This window comes from Lissotriton vulgaris, chromosome 6, assembly GCF_964263255.1.
Source record: "Lissotriton vulgaris chromosome 6, aLisVul1.2, whole genome shotgun sequence".
NCBI classification, from domain to species: Eukaryota; Metazoa; Chordata; class Amphibia; order Caudata; family Salamandridae; genus Lissotriton; species Lissotriton vulgaris.
The window spans coordinates 1,697,195,219-1,697,207,750 of NC_141694.1; the positions used below are offsets into that span (position 1 = coordinate 1,697,195,219).

A 12,532-nucleotide genomic window follows, 5' to 3' on the forward strand; every position below is an offset into this window, starting at 1 on the left:
CATAGTTGAATTAAGCACCATTCAGTGGTCTTCAGTATAGAACATTTCAAACAATAATCATATGTAAAAACTAGAAAAATCTGATTTTTTCGCCGATAAATGTTTCAACGAATTTAAGTTTTAAAATTACATTGTTCAAAATAATTTTCCTTTTAGTACCATGGTAACCTTTTAGAATGTTTGCTTACAGCTTACTGCGGTAATTTGACAATCATCGTCCTTCTTTCTTTAAATTGATACTATACTGTTTACATTTTTACAGAAATTGTAGTGCACCCCATATTATCACTGTCCTGATGAAGACCCCGATGTAAGGCAACAATCATACCTACAACTGTAGCATGGGGTCGAAACGTCGACGGCTACCTTCCTTTGTTTTTCATGTTGACACCGCCCGCAGTAATTCGAATTCCCTGTGTCAACATAGACTCTTTTTAGTATTATGGGATACATGATGATCTCCTAAATTTGGCTCAGAGGTCTGAAGCCTTTAAAAAGTTTTGTTGAATTGCGAATGACATTGGATATACAATTAATGTCACAAATTTTCATCCTTCACTTCCTTCTCCTTCACAGCATCACGCTATCTCACTTCTTTCTTTGGGGCACTGTTATTTAATAATGTTATTTACTAAGTATACTGCCTAACCCATTGTAATTAATTTACAGTGTGTGAATTTGTTACTTTACTTTATTCGTGAATAAAATAAACTATGATATAGTGTTTCACAGGGACCCTTCTTTACACACGCGATACCCCCACCGGCGGGGGATAGATCAAGTTGGGATGGCGGGCAGATCGCCACCGCCCAGCCGACGGTGCCGATCCACCCGCCATTATAATCACCCCCTCTGTGTGTAAGTCCAGCACTCCAACCACTGGTGAAATTATACAGGTAGGGACGAAAAATGAAACCACACCAGAAATAAAGTAAAATAAAATTAAAGTACATAATTAGTTACAAATATGAACAAATTTAAATTCATGTTATAAAAATGTTAGAAAGTATGTATTTATTATTTAATTATAAAATATTGTAATACCCGATTTTGAACTTAAAAAATAATGAAAAATGCATTTTATTTAAAACAATTACATTAATTGTAATTAATTTTATACATCACATTTAATAATTATCAATGCGCATTAAAAAACTGTTTTTCTTTAGTTAGGAATCAATATTTTTTTAATTAATTCAATTTTAATTTAAACTTCAGAATATTTTTTTTTATTAAATATATTTTATTAGTTAAAGTTTTAATTCAAAATTAATTCAAGAGCGCTTAGTAGTTTTTCATTTTGTTTTACATTTAACTACAATGTATTAAACGAAATTACATCAATATTTAGCATAAAATATTTGTAATTTTTTTTTCGAGTTAAATACATTTTGTTATTCTTGCCTATACTTAACCATGGGAAGACTCTGGAGCGTAGATCTGGATCTGGATCTAGATTGTGTGGTTATGCGGAATTAAGTCCACTTCATGGAAGTGATTTCTTTAATGAGAAGCCAAGGATTGTTGGCACTACACTGCTTTCTTTACTTCCATGAACTGACGTGAGGGCTTCTTTAGAAGCTGCTGTGCTTTTGGCAGCTCCAGGTACACTTTACAAGATGTTGGTGGTGCCTCTGCCCTTTCTGGGCACCAAAGCAACATACTATGCAAATTGTCTAAACTTGAACGTCGGCTTATGGGGCACTGATCAGTGACCGCAATGCACTTTTATGTGTTGCGGCAGGAATCAAGCTTTGCTTTTCCTTTGCTTTTCTTGTACCCTCGTTACAAAATAGGGGTTGACCCAACGATACTGAGAACTGAGTAATTCAATGTTACATTTAAAGGGGTCCCAGTTGCGAAATATCTTTAACACAGAGAAAAATGTCAAAAATAATTAGAATCAAAGTAATACCACTCTATTCCATGCATGATGTTATTTATTCACATCCTCAGTCATAAACTTATTATGTATAAATTTTTTGAATTGTAGAACGCATAATTGCCCAAAATGAAGGTGTGGGTGAAAAGGGAAAAGTGGAGGTGGGGTTTAGGGATTGGTGAGGATTGAGGTGTTATAGAAAAAGTTTACAGAAGTCACATGTGGTCACATAAGTACATTTGTAAGTTGACATCACATGGGCATACTGGTATCGCCATCAATTACTTCTAAACATATATATACACTCCTATCCCAATTATTTCAACACAGCCAAAAATGTTCTTTTGCACTTGGGTAGGACAAACAAATGATGTCATTTTTGGCACATTTTCAGGTTCAATATCAGTAGTAGTCCTGGGAATGCGTCAAAAAGCACAACGAGGAAAAATAACTGTATTCTCCTTGTATTTTCAACTTTCTACATGTGCTACATTCTGCAGCACACAGAATGAGGTACAATCCTCTAAGGATTGTTTGTATGCAGGAAAGTCTCTCTTTCTGCAAAACAAAATTCTTGCTGCACTGCGCTGTCCCTTGGAGTATTTCTCTATGAGAATCATGGATATGCTCTGTTCCAAAAGGCCATTTCTCTAGGGGTCAAGTCTAGAGTGTTCTTCCCCATATCCCCCTTGTGCAGTGGTTCCTAAGGGAGGACATAAAGTTCCAGGAGGTAGGCACTTATGCCCAATCTAGAAAGACACATCATCCCTCCACCCCTGGCACAACCCACCTGCACAACATTTTTGGATTTTCCAAAATGACACCTTCAAGTGGCCTGTTATCATACCTTCTCCGATGGTTGAAGCCCCACTACTAACTGCCACAGCTGCCTATTTCCTTCCCTCCAATATGTCAAAGGGGGGCCTCCCATGACCAGCTCCAGAGGCTTGTGGTGAGGTGGTTGAATTTTCTGCGGGATTGAGCCTTTTCAGAGCAAGTGAAAGTGCAGGTTTGTAAAACAAGAAACAATTGCAAATACGTCCTTGTTGTTTTCTCTACTAGGGTCAGCTGGATCACTGTCAAATAACCTTTGATCTGCCTGCTGACCAGCAAGGTAAATTAACGTGGCCCAGTAGGGTCATTTAAACTTTGGACTCTAATTAGGAGCTGAGCAGGAAAAATATTGAAGTGCAAGAAGAAATGTAGATAAGTGAAAATTAACATCAGATCTGTATTTGATCTCCTAATTTACCATAATTTGGAGTTTGATGCAGATGTTGCCCCCAGTGTACAACATAGTGAAGCACACAGATGTCAAAGTAAATCTCTACAGATGTACATACTCACAGTATGAATGGACACTCAGATTATAAGACCTACCCTGGTATGCAACAGGATATCAATGCACAAATACTGGACATAGATGGCAGTCTCATTTGCTCAACCGCAGGCGTAAGATTCTTAACCCAGCTGTGCAGCAGCAGTCCTTATCTGAAAAGGTGGGCACTGGTGGTTAGCACTCCCAACCCAATTTAACGGAGCTTACAAGGAGTGAGGCTCAGTTGGTGAGACTCATGTCACAAGTCCAAAAATCGAGTATCCAACACTAAAAAATTCAGAGGGATTAAATGGGTCATAACCCATTTCTCACACATCCAATCAGAAGAGGGGCATGGGTATAATAAGGCTTTGTCTGTAATGAGAACTTGGACATGTACCACCCAATGGTTCATGTCTACTCTCTTGGGGCCAGATGTAGGTGAAATAGATTTACCGATTTTTAATTACCAAATTTTACCGATTCGGTAATTAAAAATCGGTAAATCTATGGGGTGGACATGTAGGTATTCCAGATGTGCTGGAATACCGAATCGGATGATTTCGGTATTAACGATTCGGTAAATACCCAATCGGTAATGCCCATTCATTCCTATGGGCTTTGAAGCCCATAGGAATGAATGGGCATTACCGATTCGGTATTTACCGAATCGGTAAATACCGATTTTCACAAAAGTGCAGGGGTTTCACTTTGACACCCTCTGGCACCCCCAAAACAGGCTCGGGTGCCATGTGGCAGGCATACATGCCCTAAGGGCGGGTCTGCCTGTCACATGGCATAGTTGTGCATGCACACATGTGCATGCACACCGGAATCGGTATTTTACCATCAAATTGGATTTGATGGTAAAATACCGATCCGGTAAGGCCTCGGGGACTCTGAAGAGCCACACCTACATCTGGGTGGCTCACATTCGGTAAATTTACCGATTTGTTATTTTACCGAATCGGTAAAATTACCGAATCAGTAATTTTACCGATTCGGTAAAATAATGCCCCCTACATACCTATCACCTATTTACCGATCGGTAACGGCCGAAAATACCGATTTTCAGCCGTTACCGACCGACCTACATCTGGCCCTTGGTCATATAAGGGCGATGTTCAAGGGGATGGAAGGTGATAGACTCTGGGGGACTCCCACAACACAAATGGAGACTGCATTCAAGAGATCAAGCAAACAATGGTGACTAGGGGACCCATTTGCCACACAATCATGCATTGCAACAAAGGTACAGTTGCCCACCTCAAGAAATGGTTTGCCACCAATTGGAACCACAAATAATTAACATCAACCACAAAAATCTGGGAGTCAATCAGACCAACTTTTAGTGAGGTAACGGCAAATTTGCCAAACATAGACAAACAAGAGAAGCAATTATCTTTAGATATTTGATCCTTTATTTCATATTCTTTGTAGAATTTGGATACAACCAACGCGTTTCACCCATATATGTCATTTTTTACCGCATATTCTATCCTGAATCTTGACATATTTAAGTTAATGAATAAATATTGGGCACTCCTTAAGAATGTACCAGGTGTTAACCAATTGATTAAGAACAAACCTAGTATAACCTACAAGAGGAGTAGGACCATTAAAGACATGATTTGCCCAAACTACACTCCAAACAAGAAAAAGAAAAATGAAGCATGGCTCCAACGGCCAATTGGCTTTTTTCCTTGCAATAACCGCAAGGTTTACCATCGAGGACAGAAAACTGTAGCGTTTGAGTACAACCCAAAAAATAATTACCAAATCAGACAATACAGCAACTTTCAATCTAGTTATGTTGTCTATGTAATCAGATGTGTGTGCGAAAAGACCTACGTGGGCAGTACCACTCGCCCACTAAAATTGTTCATTTTGGAACATCGCAGAGCTTGCATAAATGGTGATCAACCTACTCTTTGGTGTCACATGATTGCATCCCGGGAACCCACAGGACTAATTGTAGGTTTCATGGGATAGACATGGCACTTGCGCATCAAAGAGGATGTGCCAGGGAACTATCCTTACGTAAGCTTGAGGCAAAATGGATCTGTAATTTGAGAGCTGTATCAGAAGGGCTGAATCAAGACGATGAGTTTCATCACTTCTTGTAGAGTATTTTATGTACACATATACTCAACAGAAACATTTTGAGTACAGTTTCATATTGAGTGTGGGATATCTGTTTTCAATCTTCCACATTGATTTTACCAAACTGAGTATGATTTTATTTGTTGTTGTGATTGCTTTAGTCTTTCTCCTGCCAGCCATTCCATCCTTAAAACAATATGTACATTGAGTAGTATTTTTACTGACCTGTCTACTAGAATGAAGAAATTCTTGGTGATTGTTGGTTCTCAAGAGAATGAATGCCTGTGGTGAGCTCAGTGTTGTCCAAAATGTTTGGGTGACTTCCTCCTCTTCTTCTAGTAACTTTGATTGTATTAATTAACATAATTGTGTCTTCCACCATTGTGACCCCTCACTATTTCTATATACTTGAATAATTTATATTACTAATATTCCTATACATTGGGAAAATTTAAGCTTTTGTGTTTGAAAATACATATTTCTAACAGGGTAGCATACTGCATATGCTGTATCGATCGGCATTTAACCGAAGCAGATTTCTTTTCTTTGGCCTTTTGATCTTTCATTTAGAATTTGTTCACTTCTTTTATTGAGCACATATTTACCCCTCTCGGTGTCTAGATACTGTGGATCATAGAGGCATGAACAGTCTATGTTAACATAACTCAAATAACATCTTCAACGCATATCGAATGTATGTTTCTTAGCCATGTACATCTTCGTAATGCGCCACTTTCGTCTTGCCAGTATGCTAATTATACAGGGACATGAGTTCTTAATGCAACCGAAATTAAACTAATATGCCAAACTGATTTTTGAGGTCTGTTCTTATTGTGCCACTCTAGTCTTGCCAATATACGAACTATAGAGGCATGGTTTCACTATACAACCCAAACTCAACCAACATGCCCAACAGAAGTTGGATATTTATTCTTTAGCCACGCAGGCTTTTCTTTAAATGCCACTCTAGTTATGCTAGGCATGCACAAGTATTTAAGGAGAAATATGGCCGTTGGTTCGTTGACCCTGCCCAATTGCCCTGACGCTCGATCCGGACACGGGTGAGTCTTACATGTTTTAACGTGTAGGGATCTCATACTTAGTTTTATTGCCACGATTGGACAAGTTTTCTGCTATCTAATGTGACATGGTAGTGTGGGGAGGCTTTACTAAGAGCTTCACCGCCACGCTGCCAATGTTGCTTCTCTTTCAAATTTTTACTTCGTGTAATGCTTTACACACGCCATTATTTTCTGGGCACACAACTTTGATTTTTGTAATGTCAGAATATTAACTGGGACTCTTTCTAAGGGAACATTATGAACTACTTGCTCTTTACATCCTCTGGTGTTTTATGTTACATACCTGTTTTACATTATAATGATTTACGAGTGGCATCACTTTGCCACTAATTTTATTGCATGCCTTAAACATTAGAGGTGTGAATAATACAGTTCTTTAACACTAAAACACACCAATATATGAATAGAGTGTGGACTTAGGATTCAATACATTTTTCTAAATCTTTCTCTTTTTTATGTGTGTGTTAATCCTTTACTGTATTATATTTTATGGGAACTACATTTTCTGTCATTTACTCTTTGCAGTTTACTTGGGCGATGATGACTACAGCTCCTTAATTACACTTATAGGCAACAAATGTTTATTGCACAGGTAGGAAATAGATGTTTTTGGATTTCCCTGTATTATGGGATATATCAATCTAGGTGACATAGTGGCACCGCTTAGGGTTTCACCATTACACCATTTGGATCACAATTCCAATCTTTGATTGTGTATGAAGTGACACCCTCGGTTCACCTTTTACTTTCTAATGTAGAGGTTTTAGACTGATTGGTTATTTCTCAAACTTCATGGTTCTGCCAGATATTATGTGTGCCCAGTTAAGTGTTTCCTGGAGCTTAAAATTTTAAAACTTATCCCTATTGGGGTGAGTCAGCTTATATCCCCTTTTTTCTCTGCTTTCACTGTATTTCATAATATTGGTATTCTTTTTTTCATCCTTTCCTTTCTTGGGTTATTGTGTCTACAGCTCTTCACTGAAGATTCTCAGCGTCCATGATTTTGGGTCTTACCCGTGTGGAGGAAATCAAGCCGCATTGATATGTCTTGATGATTTTTAAGAGGTTAGTAGCTTTTTGAGCTGAGAATATTGCAGTACTAGGAGTATATATAAGCTTACTAGACATCTTGCTGATCCGCACTTTTGTGAGCTACTAGGGTTCAGACTAACCACTGCTATAGGCACCCCATCCTCGCTTTTGAACGGAGGTTTTTAAGTTTTTGGGGATTCCTGTTATAATCACTAAAAACTATGAACAATTTCAAAAAATCATTAAAAAAATAGTTTTAGGTTACTTTGCGACATTTCATTTCTGAGTAGTGTGGGTGTGATCTGTTGTATGACTCCGTCCTCTTTGTGTATAGCTTTGGATTCGTCTAAATGATACTGCTCTAGGAATACTGAATAAATTGAAGAGCTGCTAGCTTAGATGGTAAGCAAAATCCATTTCTTGTTGTTTGGTGGATGGAATGCATCTAAACTAATGCTTGATCAATCTCCTTGATATTGTTAATATGAATTCCTTTTCCTTTGTTTTCTCTATTTTTTGCTCATTAACATCATTACTATATGCTTATTTTAAATTCGTTTAGGATTTGCTCTGCTCATTTTGTTCCAAATTCTACAAAGAATATGAAATACAAGGATCAAATATCTAAAGATAATTGCTTGTCTTGTTTGTCTATGTTTGGCAACTTTTCCAATTCCTCACTAAAAGTTTGTTTGATTGTCTCTCAGATGAGTGTGCATTTAAGACCAAGAAACTGTGCTGATGACCTGAGGTTACTTAGTTACAGCAGCAGTTCAAAGGTGGGGAAACTCTGCCCTATACATTCCAATACCCCACTCACATTTGCTTCTTGTCAAAGTGTACATTTATCTTTGGGAGCTAATCATCACATTTTTGAGTCCATGCCTTGCAGGAACCTTGTGAGGCGTTCCCATTGCAGTGCCTTTTACAAAGGCACCACAGCATCTAAAAAAGGCGCCGCCATAGGAATGCCATGCAGCAAACCTGCCAGACTACAAATAACTTGTAATCTGGCAGGGGTGGCAGCGAGGCTTCGCGGTGCAGTGGCCTGCCGGCCTGCATCGGCAAAACTCGTAATTGGGGCCAAAGCGTCTTGAATGACTATGTTCATATTTACCTTGAATATCTATTTTTAAACATGAATTTTAAAAAACTTTGATTACTAAGGAGTACGTTTGAACATTTTTATGTTGAACAAATTGGATCAGGGGTGTTGCACTTCATTCTGCTGCAACTAATTATAAAGTCAGTATAATTCTCAGTTTGTTTATTTATTTACGATAAAAAATAGCACTCTTTGGACCTCTCCATAGTTAAATTTACATTTGCATGACAACTATTTTAAATTTGTTTGAAGAGAACATACTTTTGTATGAGCAACAAAGGCAAAATAACTTAAAGTGATAAATTAACTACAATAAACTAACAGAACTTCCAGTTAAACGGTGTAGTGGCAAATAAGCCTACATAATCCATATCTGTCCTCTAGCATCTTAGAAATAGCTCACTAAGAGGAACCTGTATTTAATAAATATACACATATACAAAACAATTTTTCATCTAAACATACTATATGATTGATGAAATCTAAATAAAAGCTCACCTTGTATTTAATTTCAAGTTAAATCGGTTAAGAGTTCATCAGCATGGTTTATAAACTCCAAACCTGAAACAGAGAATAGGGAAATCTATCTTATCATTGCATATTGATTCAGTCAGTCAGTCAAATCACTTTATTCAATTCTTAAATGAAAATATCATAGAAGAACAAATCTACAAATGTTCAAAAATAGAAAATACATCCATCTTAGTACAATGTGGTGTGAAGAACAGTTCAAAACATTCATCAATGTGCAAAATATTAAAAGGACAAGTAAAAACATCAATTTAAGACAAAGTAAAACATATTGATTCTATATTGCGAATTGAACAACATTTTGAGTAGTTTCCCTATTGGAACATGTTTATAGTACACAGTGGTGTTCATCACTATGTAGTTATAAATAGGCCGAAGTGTGAATAGGGAGAGCATTTTTCGTTTCACTAATAACTTTTGTGCTGTTTGACAAATCTTCATTCAATTGCCCAAAAAAGTTCATCCATCTCAGATTCTTTCTTAAAGGTTTTAGAGTGATACATCAAGTTGGGGCCAAGAAAAAAGGGGTTGCCATCCCAAAACATTGCTCTTCGATTGTAATTCTCATAGGAAAAGTATTTTGGAAGAATATAAAAAAACAGCTGAACAGAATTATGCCAAATATGGCAAAAAGTTAGAACTCTACTCAGAAAGGGTGCTTTTGTTGATTTGGTGTAACTATGTTCAGCCATTTCTGAGAAATTTGCACTTAAAAAGGTGTTTGGGTGAACAGGAAGGGCTTACAAAATAGGTATATCTAACTCTGCTGAATTATGATCTGATTGGTCCGGTCTATTCAATTGTGAATGTCTGGCCCCAACCTGACAAAAATATTGTGGCAGCCATTTTGGACTCAGGGACATGGTCCCTGTATCCTTAAAATTTAGAAAATGATTTAAACAAAACTTCAAGGGCACAGGCTGAGCACAGCCTGACCCCAAGGGTCATGTGAGGGGGTAACAATGGGATCTGCCTTTAATTGGCTTAACATGCACACCATGTTTTGGCAGCACTCAGGGACCTGGTGCCCTTTGAAATGCATCTATTGGAAGCCTGTTTTTGAGGATTACAAAAGCGAGCACATATAAAGGGTGATAACAGTTTTTAGTCACAATATAAATCATTTGTTGGTGGTTCACACTATGTTCTTGAACCAGTCTGTTGATTTCCCAGTGTTTGACTGCGGCTTCCCACAATTTCTATGGCAATGTGACAAAACGAAACCCTTCGGGGCATAATTTCAAGGAGCTATTGCCGAGTTATCAGCACTTCATCGCAGCCAAAGTGGTGATAAAGGTATCTCCCCATTCACAAGCTGGTGCTAACAGCCTATATCACCAGTTTTCCTGCGATAGCAGCCGCAAAATACATCGCTACAGATGACCCCGGCAACTATTGCTAATGAGATGCAGAGTAGGCTTAGCCGTGCCAAAAGCTGTGACAACACCACTCCGCAACATTCTCAACGACCAGCTAGACCGGCGAAAAGATCCCAAAACATGCAATAGGGCGTGTTAGCAGCAGGAAATCAACACCTGCTCTGACCTGATGTAAAGTCGGAAAACAGCCTGCACCAGAAAATGAAGCTCAGGCCAGAGCCACACCAGAAGTACAACAGATGCCATGGAGACACTGACATGCAGCGCAGAGCCCCAAGAGGGCCACAACACCCACCGCCACCACCCCCAGAACACCCCTGGGCCCTACCACAGGCACGCCCTACCTTCCCTGGACCAAGATATTGCACATCAATGTCACAAAATCATGCATTCGCCTGATGTCGCACCTTTACAACAATTAACATACACGTGAGTACAGAAAATCTGATTATTCAGTCACCATTGAAAGTCCAAACAAAATATCACATTCAAGTCTGTCTCAAAACACTATTCAGAAGAAACATGGCAGGCATCCCTGGACAATCTGTGAGTCACAGCCTGCATGACAACATCCAAGATAAGAAGGTGTGTCAGGCACTCATCAGAGGACAGAGAGAGAGAGAAAGAGAGAGACTGAACAAAGAGCGCAAGGCCAATCGGGCCCTTGGCCCATTAATACATGCCAACTGCTGCGTGTGTCTCGCAATTGCTGTGCCCCAAATCTAAGACCTGGCATCAAAGTCAGCGCGAAGGCCACATCACATTTCAGAAATGCAAGAAGTAGCAAAACTGAAATTAGGTATGAAAGCTGCTTTGTCTCAATACACAAGGCGGAAGGACAACCAAACCTCTGACCTTGGCCCTGAATGCAGGCTGGCACACCCTGCGTGGGATACCATACCAGCATCTGACGACTCCCACACCACAAACTGCTCTAATGAAAGACCAGCGTGTCCACACCCCACACGCATTGACACATTGGTTAAAAACAACCCATACGTTCAAACATTGCACACACATTCAACTTATTGGCCAGAGCTGTGGCATATTGACCACACAACTGCCGCCGGTCTGAGGATTGCCTGTGCTACGAGACCAACAAACGCAATGGCATCCTGGGCACATGCACAACCCCTGTCATGTGGAACTGTACTGTGCCCGAATGCTGCATCTGTTGGGATAGCTGCCAATGGCAATGTTTTGAATCAGTTACTTTCTGAGTTTCTGGCTTGCCTACATCACATGCATCCAGCCCTGGTTCCACTGTCAATCATGCACATTCTAGTGTCCCATGGAGGTATGCCTATCCAACGCAACAGTAGCAGAAATTGGATTATGACTTGACTGAGCGCCCCCTGTTGGACCATGAACAGGAGTGTCACCGGGATACCCGTGCATGGGAGGCCTTGATCTTTGGCATATGTGCTGGCAGTTGTGCATGAGAGTTTGCACAACTCCTCGTGTGCAGTGACCACATCAAGGCGCTCCCCTATTGGGCTGTATTGTGGATTGGTGAAATGGTGTGGAGAGATCACATCTGCCTGGACCAGTTAATAGATTGGCTTTCCCTTGTGTTCCTTGAACTCGCCAACGACGTACTCTTGGAACAGGTTGCACATGAAGCTGCGATGACATTCATGGACGAGTAACTATGTTCCTGCAGCCACATCTGATTATCACCCACAGCACAATTCCCCACACCTTGTTGCATCTTGGAGAATGCCCACATATACCACTACAGCAGTGGACATGTCTGGCTTTGCCTGGACTCTGAATGCATGTGCGTGAACCTACGCTTGTGTAATCACACCTGTGCAAGGTGAGGTAGTCCCATGGGCCGAGCTGCACAGCGTCGTTTGGCAATTCGGACACACTGCTGGGGGGAGAGTACACACATGGCAATGTAGTATGACATGTGACCTTGTAGGACCCTTTCACCTGCTCACTGTCAGCACAGCAGACAGTCGGTGCAGTCCGTTGGGACAGCACTATGCCGATCCCATGGGCTGTGAGTCGTGTCCCCTGACATGGGGCGAAGAGCAGACGCCAAACATCACATGACTCATCCAGCAAGGCAAGGTGGGCTGAGCGCGTTGCCAT

At 39.9% G+C, this 12,532-nt stretch overlaps 1 long non-coding RNA gene across 1 annotated transcript in view; it reads right to left on the bottom strand.

Annotated features, from left to right (window-relative positions):
• The window catches only part of LOC147709330 (uncharacterized), a 773,804-nt gene that overhangs the window by 347,138 nt on the left and 414,134 nt on the right, over positions 1-12,532 (bottom strand). Inside the window, exon 4 of the long non-coding RNA XR_015296545.1 lies at positions 9,021-9,083. This is a non-coding gene — a long non-coding RNA (uncharacterized LOC147709330). The remainder of the gene's footprint in view (positions 1-9,020; positions 9,084-12,532) is intronic.